This window comes from Harmonia axyridis, chromosome 3 (genome assembly GCF_914767665.1).
Source record: "Harmonia axyridis chromosome 3, icHarAxyr1.1, whole genome shotgun sequence".
NCBI classification, from domain to species: Eukaryota; Metazoa; Arthropoda; class Insecta; order Coleoptera; family Coccinellidae; genus Harmonia; species Harmonia axyridis.
In genome coordinates this window covers 57477143-57490031 of record NC_059503.1, presented here as the reverse complement: position 1 = coordinate 57490031, position 12889 = coordinate 57477143, and the positions used below count along the sequence as shown (strand labels likewise).

The 12889-nt window shown below is 35.6% G+C and overlaps 1 protein-coding gene across 2 annotated transcripts in view; it reads right to left on the bottom strand.

Annotated features, from left to right (window-relative positions):
* Nucleotides 1-12889, bottom strand: part of LOC123676978 (phosphatidylinositol transfer protein alpha isoform) — a 38653-nt gene that overhangs the window by 16031 nt on the left and 9733 nt on the right. The window lies entirely within an intron of this gene.

Here is a 12889-nt window from a genome sequence, read left to right as displayed (position 1 = left end):
TGCAGAAAGGTTTGGAGTTTCCCATACAAGAGTGTCCAGAATGTTGCAGCGATTCAGGGAGACAGGTATGAATGTCCGAAGACCAGGACAGGGTAGACCACAGGTAACAACTGCCATTCAAGAACGTTACTTGAGAGTTTCTTCCTTGAGACAACGGTTTGCAACCGCTCGCCTCCTTCAAAACCAGCTTGAACAAACTCATGAGCACTCAGACAAAAAGAAATCGCCTCAGAGAATATGATTTAAGGCCTCGTGTCGCGGCAAGAGGCCCAGCTCTCGCCCCAGCCCATCGAAGGGCGCGTTTGGATTTTGCGAGAGAGCATATCCATTGGGAAGAGGCTGATTGGGAAAGAGTTCTCTTCACAGGTGAGTCTAGATTCTGCCTCTACCATTGTGATCGACGTTCCCTCGTATACAGACGTCCACATGAAAGATATGCTCAGTGCAATTTCCTGAATACTACTGGTTTCGGGGAAGGATCGATTATGGTATGGGGTGGAATATCTTTGACTGACATCGTTCAGGAGTACCTTGAAGAGGTTGAAGTCTCTCGAATGGAATGGCCAGCAAGGAGTCCAGATCTCAATCCGATTGAGCAGGTTTGGGACAACCTCAATAGAAGGCTGAGAAGTTCAGAAAATCATCCAGCTACTCTTAATGACTTAGGAATCCAACTCAGAGAAATCTGGGAAGGATTAGATCAGAACATTTTAAGATCACTCATTTCGAGTATGAACCGTCGTTGCCGAGCTGTAATTAACGCAAGGGGTGGAAATACCAGTATTTTGAAAATTGTTTATTTCTCTTCTTTCACATAAGATTCGGTGTAATCCTGAATTTTTCTTCCATTTAAAGTGTCTTGTTTCGTTCAAAACCTTCCCCAGAGAACATAAAAATAAGTTATGAAGTCAATGTAGAGTTAACTTTCATTAAAATTGAGATTTTCAGAATGTGCGTTAATTTTTTTGCGCAGTGTATTTGGCTTGTGGTTAATGGCAGACTTTCCTCTTTAAAATGAAATAATCTATTGATTTCTTTTAAAATAAACTAGTGTTTTTTTTTATGGAACTTCTTATTGGAAAACATTGTATGTTTGATTTATTATTATTATTATTGGCATGTTATTAAATCACCCAAAAACGTGTTTCTTCACTCTAAATCGTCTTCATCAGAACCGTTTTCTCCAACAAACACGTTTCCGGAGACTTTCGGCATCTGAGGCCAGACGTCGTTTTAGTAATCAATCCAAACGCGGCGCTGCATCTGGATCATCTCGTCATTTCGATACTCCCACGGAGAATTTCGGCAGAGATTCCGGGAACGTGGCTCATTACGTGGAAAACGTGCTTAATTGCCCGTTGATCGGAAACATTGGAACGGCGTTCGAATCGAAAAATAGTCGGGCGGTGTGAGACTGATTTTTTTCTTTTTATTTGGATAGAGTTCCCAGAAATTTATTGAGGAGTAGAGACAGCAGGGAAATTATTGTCTTACCGGTACTTTTGAATAGATCCCAGTATGATAGTTGATCGTTATATGAAATAATATGTTTCGATTTGCTCACTTTCATTGCTCGAAATAGTACACGAGCTATAGCGTGGCCATTTGATCGCTCTTATTGGTGGGAGTTGTACTCATCTTCCACATTTCATCAATAGAACTGTTTTGGGAAGTTATCAAGAGTCGTTAAAGAAGATTTGATCACACTCCGAAGAAAGATTCTAAAGTCATCGGGAAAATGAGAAACGTTTTCAATGATTTCGACGATAATGTTTGGCAAAATTCTGTTGTGACACATTTGAAAAAACTGAAGATGAGTATTTTGCGATCAATTTCATTCCTCCATTTACTTTACAAGTCAGTAATGAGACGTAGTTCTGAAGAAAATAATTTGGCATCCCAATAACCGTTCATACGAAAAAAATTTTTAAGACATTCAAAAGTTCATCTAAAAACTTTCGTGCACCTATAATTTTATGAAACGATCATGTCATCTGAGTTGATAATGTTCCTTGCTATTATGTTTGAGGTAGAGAATATAGATTAATCAAATTATTACACAGCAGAATAACATAGTAGCATTAATGATGTGACGAAAAAAGCTATTTACGTTGCGAATTATCTGAAAGAATCGTCATCATAATTTAATACAATCGCATACATATTATTTTCAACTCTAATGGTTTGAAGAACTATACCACTCGTTCAAAAAATTTAGAAACCAAAGGTAAAATTACGCGTCGATTTGAAGAGGCTGCCCTCAGAGTAATAAACATAAATAGAGGGAGCATATGTCATTTTCAGTGCGCAAATTTTGTCTCCAAAAAATTTGACATGAAGTGCGCGGAAATGAAAAGTGATACGATATTCCACTCAATTCGCGAGTTTCCACACAAAGAACGCACTTCTCATGTCCCATAGTGAATCAACGTTTCATATCAACTCAAAATATATTGAGACGAATACCTGAATATATCAGAAATTCAGAAAACGAACTTCAAGCGCGTCAAACGACGTGAAACAACGGATGACACTAGGAGAGCAAAAGTTGCCAAACCTTGGATTCCACGAGGTAGATACAGAAAATAATAAATATTCTGCTCATTATAAATTCGACAATTAGGAAAAATATCGGATTCGAAATATTTAAACTTGCATATGCTATCGCGAATCACTCAAATAAATATATTTCATTCAATATAATATACATTCTTAATGATAAAGTAAAATTGTAGATTTGAAAATAAATCACAATCCGACAACGTAATCTAACCATGTTGGGGACATCTAAACATTGCGGGTACTCTCACTATCCATGTTTATTACTCTGTGGGACTGCCTTATGACAAAGTCGAAATGTCATCGATAGACAACCCGAACATACGTATTAATTGCAGTAATTAGAATAGTGCGAACACAAACAGCGAGCGTAATTTAATTTCGATAAACGGAAATGTGAATTCTGACGGAAGGCAACGCTAATTCCAAGGTGGACGCATAATAATGAGAGTTGACGCTTACAAATTACGCTACGAATCCGGTTGACCCACATCCGCGTATCAACGAATTTCGCTAAATAAACGGAAAAATTCATTATAAGCTTTTTATTCGAAGTGCTCTCTATCACCACATATCTCAACTCAATAAGAAAAACATAGGCACTGGCAAAATTAGGAGAACGGACAAAATCTAAACGATGTTTGTGGTTCGTTTTCTCTTAAATCCTTTGGCCAATTTCAGCAATTATTTTTTGGGATGATGTGATATCAGGGTATGGGATGAAAATAAATAGAGAGAAAACTAAAGTCAAGGCGGTGGAAAAAAATTACAGAAAATTGGGAGTATATTTGGAAAGACGAAGAATAGAACAGGTTGATAGTTATAAGTACCTTGGTGTCATTTTTGAAAAGCACGGAAGAAAAATTGATGAAATAGATAACAGAATAGAGAGGTCAAACAGACAATACTATGCTGTAAGATCAGGCATTGTAAACAAGAAAGAAATTTCGAAATCCACAAAACTCATGGTATATAAATCCGTATACAGGCCATATGGATGTGGAACATGGACACTGAACAGAGGAGAAAAGTCAAGATTACAGGCCATGGAAATGAAGTACCTGAGGAGAGTAATGGGAGTGACTGGAAGGGGTAGGATTAGGAATGAGGAAATTAGAGAGAAATTGCAAGTGGAGTCATTGGAAGAATTTTTAGAGAGGAGACAACTGGAATGTTGAGGATACTTGGGTAGAATGGAGGAGGATAGGCTGACAAGAAGAATTTGGGAGGCCAAGGTAGTTATGAAAAAACGAAGAGGAAGACCAGGAAAAAGCTGGAACGAAGTCATTGCGGCTATTTTGGAGTAGAAAGGAACAAATGTGACAACAAGACGTGAGTCGAAAGATAGGAAAGGATGGAGTGAATTTTTGAAGCAATAGGGACCACACCACACATCATACCCTACACCCAATGGGTAAAAAAGGGTTTTATTGATTATATATTATTTTCAGATTGTAGCGTGATTCCTCCGTTATTGGGTGTACAACTTTGCTTCCGCCGGTTTGCAATAGATGACTGTAACGGTAAGTGGTAGACGATATAAATAGATCGTAGACGTCAAACAAGTTTAGGTGTTTGTGAACATAACGCCATCGAAATATTAGTAGATATGTGTCTGTACCATAAAGTTATTCTCGATTAAACACGTCAGCTTATGAGCCAAATTCTCGTCATTTGCGGGAGGTTTCAATTTACTGCTTTAATATGGAGAACTCTGCTGCTGGGGCTCATCAAATGCTCTCAATTATACCTATGGTATGGTGAGGCCGCTATTAGTAAAGGAACGTGCCGAGAGTGGTTTCAACGCTTCAAGAACGGTGATTTTGACTTCGAAGACAAGCGGTGGAAGAGAGAAGGTTTTCGAAGATGCAAAATCGGAGTCATTACTTGATCAAGACTCGTGTCAAACGTGACAAATATTGGCAGGATCATTAGCAGTGACGCAACAAGCCATTTCAAAACGCCTGAAAGTCATGAGAATGATTCTGAAACAAGGGAATTGGGTGCCGTACGAGTTGAAGTCGAGAGATGTTGAACGGTGTTTGTTGCTTGCAAGGCTAAGACGGAAGTGATTTCTGCATCGCATTGTGACGAAAAATGGGTTCATTACGATAATCTCAAGCGCAGAAAACCATGGGAATATCGCGGCTATGCTTCCTCGAAAAAGTAGTTTTGAAAATAACAGAAACAAAATTCGATCTGGCATATTTACGGAACCCCTATTTTTTTGTTTCAGTTATTGTATTTCGGACCGGAACGGATGAACAGAATTGAATTTGTCCACGGATTCGTTATCAGTGAGTTCAACTCATCGTTTGAGACCACACCTGATCAAAATTCGAAAAATACAGAAATCGTGACTAAATCCTAGAGCGCCCAAAAATAAGTGAATTAAGATTTCATTCTATCGAATTTTCTATCAATAGGATCTTAAATATGCAAAAGACAAACACGTCCATAATGAAATTAACACCTTTCATGAGCCACATCCCTAGTGAGTTGAATCACTTCATAGTATGACGTCATTACTCGGTGTTTTACATTCGGCAGTTATCATCAGTTCCAGGTGAGTATCATATATTTATATCGATGTTGTGCAGACCACAGACCTTTCAAGATAACCACACCTATAGAGAATTGCTAAGTAAGCCTGAGGAGAAAATAGCTTTCCGACATTCTGTGTATTATATTGAATCTACTAATAGCCAAAGTTCACGCCAAATTATGTATCAACAATAATCATTGGACACATCCTGAAAGTTGTTAACAAAATAATTGCATATTATACGTACTTTTCGGTCGTACATGAAATTTTTTCACGCCAATGATAAACGTTAGCTTTCAAAATTCGAATTATTTTCAAATAATAAACTATTTAGTATAGCGAATATATTTGAATGAACTATGTTTATGATGAGAATGTACCGATATGCACAATTGAAGACTGTTTTCATATCAAATTGCAAGGTAGTCTCATTCTATTTCACCTTGAAGTTCTCAGCATTATCTAGTTCATTAAGAATCAAAGAATTTTGGGGGACATTTTGGTTTCGCTAGACTAATTGCAATGGGGAATAATATCCATAATACAAGTTGTCCAATCTACATAGAGATCAATAGTAATGTTCGTACGGCAACTGACCAAGTTGGATAGTATGTAGTAATGTCATCTCAGTCTGTAAGTGGACTTCGAAAAGTAAACGTCGCAGATTGAAATGCTGTTACCGAAATCCCCAGAGAGTTCTTAGAGCTCTATAAAGGGTTAAGGTTAAACAAACTATATAGGGTGTTTCCAGATTAAACGTGAACCTTGAAGGAGGTGTTAGTATCATTCATTTGTTGTTGATCGATATTTATTGATAACCGAAAATGAACAGTGTTTTTTAAAAAATCTACTTTGACCAAGTTGGATTTAAGTTTTGGATTATTTTCATCAGAAAGGATGATGATATGAAAAAATAATAGCAAATTCATAATATAAATTAGCCTGCAACTTTCGAATTCCACAATTGATGTATGACAAAATTATTTTGAAATCTCCTAATTCTTCATTATTTCCTAAAAAAAAAGTTGCCGTTAGAATGTAGGGACTAGTTTTGTTTCAGCAGATTTTGATTTAAAAGGGGGAAAAGCGAAGAAAGGAAAATAATACATAAAATATTTTTTTAGTGCAATAAAGCTCAAATTTACTCTCAACTCAATAGGAATATTGAGTTGAGAGTAAAAATGAGTTGAGAGTAAAAATAGACGAAACAGCGTTCTCGCTGCTTCGTCTATTTTAACAGTGTTAGATCCGGACTTCTCGCTGGCCACGAAAATAATCCAAAATTATAATAATTTGTGGCCAACGTCAACGTAGAAAAATTGACGAAAAATGAAGGTGAGAAATCTTTTAAAAACCACAAGAACTCAGATATCTCATAAACTGTTGATTTTCGGATTTATGGCTCAAACAATAGCAAATGAGTCTCCAAGTTTTATGTCTATAATTTGAAAACACCCTGTATGTGAGACGTGTCTAGCAAGCAATACTTCAGCCAACTCGATTTAATTCTTTGAGAAACTTTATGTGACTGAAAAAATTAATAATATACAGGGTGTCCGATTTGAAATATCGAAGTTGTTCGTACTTCTGATACACCGATGTACTTCTTGATATAAGCAGCAACACTGCAGTGCCTAAAATATTTTAGATGGATAAAGCAGTGGTTCCCACCAATAAAAAAAACAAAATTTTCAATAAAATCGTACCTTTCGTCCTCCGTAAAAGTCTACGGTTTCATCAACCGTGGCCCACCCTGTGTACTAGTTTTTTTATTATCAACATGAAAACTCTTATTGGAAAATCCTTTATATCACGCCATGAACACTAGCGAGGTTAAATTCAAACTGTCAAGCAGCAGTCGGATAGAATGTACAGGGTGTTTCACGTAAGCGATTCGCTGGATTTTGTGGCTTATCCTTTGAGCAATATTAAAAAGTAAGCCATCACAGTGATAATATTTTTCACAGGCTATCCAAATATGTTATCGGAACAACTTTGAACCAAGGCATGGAAAGTTATTGAGGTAAACCGTTTTTCCATTTTTTTTGCAAATGTTACTGGTTTTCAAAATGAGACGGTCTAGAGACTATATTTCTCACCAATTATTTCTTCATTTAAACTCCCAGTTTTGAAGAAAACAAAAATTTTCTTCTTGCAGAATATAATTGATAATATTTTCCCATATTTTCTGAATACTCTATTGATTCTGAATCCTAATATGTAAATACAGTGGTAGTTTTATATTGATTTCAAGAAATTCATTCAAACATTCAGATTTCATCATCGGAAAATATATCCATGTTGTCTGTGGTTCGATAAATATTTTATTATCAAATATTAGAGTTTTTTTTCTCGATTATAATAAAAGCTAAAATATAAAGCTCCTATTATAACCAAGAATGAAAACTTCAACATTTAACAATCCAATATTCATAGAACCATAGACAACATTAATATATTTTTCGAATATCGAATCTGAAATTTCTCAGGTTGTTTTGAATTGAATAGCTTGAAATAAGAATAAATCTACCACTATATTTAAATATTCGGATTCAGAATCGATTGAGCATTCAGAAAATATGAAAAAATATCAGGTGTGTGAATAAGTCTTTCCCGTTTTTTGTAAGAGATGGCGCCACCAATACTGTGCGAGTATTTAATGGTTACATATGTCATAATCAAAGCTTATTCATCTGTCAACAATTCCACACTAACACATTAGTTGAAATTTTTTCGCATCATAAAATTTTGAAATCGTGAAAATGTCGAAGTTTGAGCCGTGTCGACGTCATTTGCGGGAAGTTTCACTTTATTGGTTCAATTTGAAGAAATCTGCTGCCGAGGCGCATCGGTTGCTTCAGGAAGCTTATGGAGAAGGTTGTGTCGATGATTCAAGTGTTCGCGGATGGTTTCGACGCTTCAAAAGTGGCGATTTCGACGTGGAAGACAAGGAGCGTTCCGGGCGGCCGCAAATCTTTGAAGATCAAGAATTGGCGACTTTGCTTGATGAAGATTCGTGTCAAACGCAAGAAGAACTTGCTGAAGCATTGGGAGTTGACCGAACAACCATTTCCAAGCGTTTGAAAGCCATGGGAATGATCCAAAAGCAAGGAAATTGGGTGCCGTACGAACTGAAGCTGAGAGACGTCGAACGGCGTTTTTTCACTTGCGAACAGCTGCTTCAGCGACATAAAAGAAAGGGTTTTCTGCATCGTACCGTGACTGGCGATGAAAAGTGGATCCGTTAGGATAATCCGAAGCGAAGAAAATCATGGGGACTACCCGGCCATGCATCATCATCGACGGCCAAGCCAAATATTCATGGCGCCAAGCTCATGCTCTGTATATGGTGGGACCAGCTAGGTGTGGTTTACTATGAGCTTCTGAAACCGAATGAAAGGATCACAGGCGAGGTCTATCGACGACAATTGATGCGTTTGAGCCGCGCACTGCGAGAAAAACGGCCACAATACTCCGACAGGCACGACAAAGTTATTTTGCAACATGACAATGCTCGCCCACATGTTGCACAGCCGGTGAAAACATACTTAGAAACGCTCAAATGGGAAGTCCTACCCCACCCGCCGTATAGTCCAGACATTGCTCCGTCTGATTACCATCTCTTCAGATCGATGACGCATGGCCTGGCTGACCAGCACTTCCATTCCTACGAGGAAGCCAAAAAATGGGTGGATGACTGGATAGAGGCCAAACCGGTCGAATTTTTTCGCAACGGGATTCGTATGTTGCCAGAAAGATGGGGAAAAGTTGTAGCTAGCGATGGCCAATACTTTCAATAATTCATTTGTAACCATTTTTTCACAATAAAGGCTCAAAATTTGAAAAAAAACGGGAAAGACTTATTCACACACCTTATATTATGAAGTACTCGTATATTTTGCAAGAAAAGAAATTTCGTTATCTCGAAAACCGCAAGTTTAAATGAAGAAACAATTGGTGAACTTGTAATTTTGAAAAACATTTTGAAAACCTTACAAATATGCAAGAAAAAAATTATTTTGGAAAAACCGTTTTTCTTCAAAAACTTTCCATGTCTTGGTTCGATAGTTTTTTCAATAACATATTTGGATAGCTTGTGAAAAATACCATCATATTGATGGGTCACTTTTCAATTTTGCTCGAAGGATAAGCCACAAGATCCAGTGACCTGCTTACGTGGAACACCCTGTATCTACCGAATGGAGTGAATGAAGCGCTATTCAACGTGCGAAACCGTCATTTTATCTCATCGAGAGTTGAACCTGATTATCCGTTGTTACCAAGAGCAGCACGGTCCCAGCTGGTATACGGTAATGAGTCTACAACAAGTCCATTCAAATCAACCTCATTCACGTGTCTATCGAAAGTGAAAAAAACTTGTTGATTCCCATCGTAACGTAATATCGACGCAAGTCCGTGATTACTATGTATATGCAAATGTAGCACGCTCCAATTGCTCTGTAATCTCATTACCGACATTTCGATTGTTTTCATAAGTAATTATTTCTATATGAAGGTCGCGATGCGTTCAAGGACACCCACATATTCAGCTAACTTTGTTCATTATTACCATGAATGAACCTTCAGAACTATTCGCACTGAAAATTTCAAAATAGGCTATTGACATGAAAAAAATGTGTTAGTTCATATCCTCATATACAGGTTGGTCCAGATTTTAGTGCAATAATTTTGGCGTCGGATAGAGAACCTCTTTTCTTGAAAAAAAATTCCCATCAACATATATCCATGTAACATGTACAGGGTGGGCAAATTTCGATGTTTTAGCACTACAACTTTTGAACCAGAGGAGATAGACAAAATCTGATACCCACTTCTCGATCTCTTTTTCTGAGAAACTAACGAGGGTAGTATTCATTTTTGGCCACCTTCTTTTGTTTTCGATTTATAAGTGAAAATTGGAAAAATGGCGATATCGAAAAACATTTATATCTCCGCTAATACTGATGATAGAGCTCTGAAATTAAAACATTATACAGGCACTTTTTTACGTAGAATCCAGTGGTGTGCTCGTATTTTCAAAAGGGTTTTCAATTACGTAGCTATGACTCAAAGTTGTGTTTTTTCAAATGGGAACACTAGATTTTTGTGTCAATTTCTGAAAGCTTGATTTTTCCTGATTTCAAAAATATATAACATTGTATGATTCGGATCGATATAAATAATAGAAAATGGCCAAAAACCTCTTTTCACCTAAGAGTCTCAATATTTCTATGGTTTCAACTGTTGATGAACACAGAAAAATTGAGCTTTCTATAACAAGAGCAGTGTCCTTCCGTCAATCTGATTATTTCTATGCTTTTCACTTATTTCTACAAAATTCGAATCTAGATATGTTATAAATTTTTTATCTAAAAATTGATTTGGAAATAACGGAGAAACCACAAGATCGAATTTTTCAATCGAAAGAGTTGTATTGAGATGCATGTATCAGGTGATTATTTACATAGGTCTCCAGAATCAATACGCACAAGTACCAATCCATTTTAAACAGCATATGAAACAATGCATATATGATTGAACTCAACATTTTAATTACGAAGGGACAAACAAGAAATAATATTTAACCTAATAATGACAACAATTGCACAATGCACAGTCGACACCTCTTCTCGATATCTCAATAGATGAATATTTGAAACTGTGTTCAAGCTACCTAGGAAACTTTTTCCAAGTTCGTTTATCTTTTCGAAACAATTTGTATAAAATAAATATAGATTCGAATTTTGTAGAAATAAGTGAAAAGCATAGAAATAATCAGATTGACGGAAGGACACTGCTCTTGTTATAGAAAGCTCAATTTTTCTGTGTTCATCAACAGTTGAAACCATAGAAATATTGGGACTCTTGGGTGAAAAGAGGTTTTTGGCCATTTTCTATTATTTATATTGATCCGAATCATACAATGTTATATATTTTTGAAATCAGGAAAAATCAAGCTTTCAGAAAATGACACAAAAATCTAGTGTTCCCATTTGAAAAAACATAACTTTGGGTCATAGCTTCGTAATTGAAAACCCTCTTGAGAATACGAGTAAACCACTGGATTCTACGTAAAAAAGTGCCTGTATAATGTTTTAATTTCAGAGCTCTATCATCAGTATTAGCGGAGATATAAATGTTTTTCGATATCGCCATTTTTCCAATTTTCGCTTATAACTCGAAAACAAAAAAAGGTGGCCAAAAATGAATACTACCCTTGTTAGTTTCTCAGAAAAAGAGATCGAGAAGTGGGTATCAGATTTCGTCTATCTCCTCTGGTTCAAAAGTTGTAGTGCTAAAACATCGAAATTTGCCCACCCTGTACAAGTAATAAATAAGTTACATCCTAACAAGCTTCGTTTTCGTGATAAAAAAATCAGTTTTCACATATAATTTCAGTATTATTACATTCATTGTTTTAATTTCTAGGTATTTAAGTCTATTGTAATGTTTCGAATAAGTCAAGTGTCAACTACCAAAATTATCCAGTAGCGTAGATACAGGGGTGCGATGATCCTTTTCTCATTTAAGATCTACTTCTTTTGAAAAAATTGTTTCATTTCGGAAATCAACAGAGCTTCATTGAAAAAAAAAGTCTCTTGATTTTATCATAGAATGTGCCATTTTCGAGATAGTCGATTACAAAGCAAATACTATCCTCGAAAATATATAAACATTTATTTTTCAAATTTTCCATTAGTGATAAGTGAAAGTACAGAAATTAGCGTATTTTTCATTTTCTCAATAAAAGTAATTGAATACTAGAGAAAAAAAAGCTAGAAAAAAATGAATGACTCATTTTCGGGTTCGATTTTTGAGAGAATCGATTTGGTGAAACCGCAACATCATGAATTCAACTGTTTTCAAGCTAAAAGAGAAAATTGAAAAATGGCGTGAAATGAAAAGTTTTCATAGCTTCCTCATTACCGGCGCTACACTCATAAACGTGAAAAAAAAATTCTACGGGCATTTTCTTTTTCAGCAGAAATTATTGGTGTTATAATGTTTTTTTTATTTTAATTAGTTTTAAAGTTATAATACAAACTTGTATTTTTTTGAATGTTAACCATAAACATTTCTGTAACGGATAAAATAGTTTTTTTCATTTTCATTTTTCAAAAAGATATAACATGATCGGCATTTAAATTTCTTATAAAACTATAATAATCATCAAAAAATTCAGATTCATACTGCAAATCAACCAGGTGCCTATCTTCGATAATCTGTGAAATTCAGATAATTAAAATATTTCAATTGTCGTTTACAGATTATCATAGATAGATACAGAAATTTTTATGATTCATGTACATTTAAAAAACACAAGTTTGTATTATAATTTTACAACTAATCACGATAAAAAAAAATGACACCTAGGAATTTTACTGAAAAAAGTGCCTGTGTGTTTTCGTTTTATATTTTTAACACCAATAATGCGAAAGTTAAGAACTTTTCATTTCACACAATTTTTCAATTTTTTCTTATGGCTTGAAAACAGTTGAAATTAAAGAGTTATTATATCATTATAAGGTTGCGGTTTTCACTAAATAAATTCTCTCAAAAATTGAGTCAGGAAATATGCCATTTATTTTTTCTAGCTCAATGGGATTCTGAGATGCTTTTACTAGACAACGAATTTGAGACACCCGATGCACTATGTACCACATGGTTTATTATTTATTTGCATACTACCAATGATTTCAACATTAAAAATATCATGAGATTCTATCAAGCAAAAAAATACGATAATTTCAAATAATGTTTGGTGGATCAACAAAAAAGGTTAAG